Consider the following 1,998-nt stretch of genomic DNA (forward strand, 5'->3'; position numbering starts at 1 on the left):
TGGGCGCGACGAATATCTGATGCAGTAACTAAAGTCAATGGACGATGGGGAGTAAATGGCTGCCCCAGACTCGCTGCTTTTTGCCCTAATCCTCCATCCCTCTTACCTGGGACTGGGGAGAGTAAGAAACCGAGGAATCCCTTGTATTACCCAGGACAACCGGTTCTAGTGGACTTACCCACTGTGGGACAAATACCTCTAGTACTAAAAGCTTCAAAAAATCTGTATGCATGGGTAGCTACTGATGCCCATGGGAAAGATCATAGAATCCATGCCAGGTGGATCCTCCCTTCCTTTTAGGTCAACAATGTAAAAGGAAGAGGGCACTGGGGAAGAAGACTTGTCTTATGTTGAGCTTGAGTGTCCTCAACGATACTACCTGTGGTAGTTATAACAGTTATTTTTATCATTTTTTGTAATTGTGTGCTGCGATCATAATTAGCTTTATTGTTGAAAACACAACAGCCAAGAATGGCATTCTTAACCTGTGTTGGAAAGATACTTCTTGTCTTAATGTGCTTATATGTGCTATGGCAAACCTACCACCAGAATACACTTCTGGGGCTTGGTATTGTACCGGCCGAATAGGTGATGGGGCAACCACCTTCTTCAGCCCTCTGGGCAACAGAGATGCAACTTACTTTCAATTCCCACCAGGGATAAACGGGCCATTTGCTCAGGGCATTGGAGCTAAGAAGGGGCATTACTGGATATGCAGGCACACAGCATATACATTTTTACCCACGGGGTGGTTGGGAATTTGTTATATAGGGATTATCAGACCTTTGTTTTTCCTTTTGCCAGAAGCAAGTGGACCTCGGTTAGGCATAAAGGTATATGATAACCTTGGAGACAGAAGTGTTGCCTGTAAGACGCGATCCATTAAGGGAAATTTGGGCGGGACGCAAAAATGGGGAAATAATCAGACTACAAGCGGCTCTAGAAATTATTACCAACAAAACCGCTGACACGATAGATCTTCTAACTTGGCAATCCCAACAGATGCGCACGGCAATCCTTCAGCACCACATGGTTTTTAGATTACCTGTTAGCTGAAGAGGGAGAAGTGTGTGGGAAATTAAATATTCCTAACTGTTGTTTGGAAATAGATGATGTAGGCGAAGTAGTTCTCCAGTTAACCAAAGATATCAGAAAAATAGCCCACGTCCTCGTCCAAACCTGGAATGGCTGGAGTGGCGATTTGTAGTCCTGGTTACTGGGGGCACCGTGGGTGAAACAGTTAATATTGTATTTGTTAGGTGCAGTTGCCGCCTTAATGTTCTTGTATAATTCCTTGCTTTGTTCAATTAATCGGACATGTTGTGTCAAATATGCAATTTGTTCCTACCACCTTGCCGGACGGCATAAAGAAAATCCGTGCCATCCATTGGCCGTGGCCAACCACAGTACCCATCATTTCCCAGTTTCTCCTGAAGGAGGAAATTGCATATTGACATCCACAGCGCATTTGCCAGCTGTTTTATGCCTATTGTAACAATCCTACCTCATTAACTCAGTTTTGATGTCTGTTTTGTAAAGTTAAATGTTGTTGAAGTTGTTAAAGAATAAGCTTGCATTGAGCAAGACCTCTGTTTAATCACTGTTAAGCACTTTATTTTTTACCCAAACCCATGTTGTTCCCACGACTTCCCCCCCGTCCCTAATTCTCTCTCCTTTCCTTCCTTGCTTGCTTGCTTTCTTTCTCTCTCTCTCTCTCCTGCTGCCAAGCTGCAATGTTGAGACACGGGGTGGTGTAGAGGACCGGTACTAAATGCGGTTTTTGTCTTGACATTGCTGCTGCTGCTGCAAAGCTGCCGCTGCCAAGGTGTGTCGGGCAATGCCGCGCTGGCGCCCCCGGGAGCCGTCTGCGAAGTAAACAACCTCGTGCACCTGCACGGGGTAAAAAGGGTGCAAAAAGGGCAGAAGGGCGTCTCTAGGGCACGAACCGCACGTACTCATTTGCCATCTGCGCATGAGCAGGAGACCCCCAGATACCCC

Source organism: Dromaius novaehollandiae, unplaced genomic scaffold (assembly GCF_036370855.1).
Source record: "Dromaius novaehollandiae isolate bDroNov1 unplaced genomic scaffold, bDroNov1.hap1 HAP1_SCAFFOLD_30, whole genome shotgun sequence".
NCBI classification, from domain to species: domain Eukaryota; kingdom Metazoa; phylum Chordata; class Aves; order Casuariiformes; family Dromaiidae; genus Dromaius; species Dromaius novaehollandiae.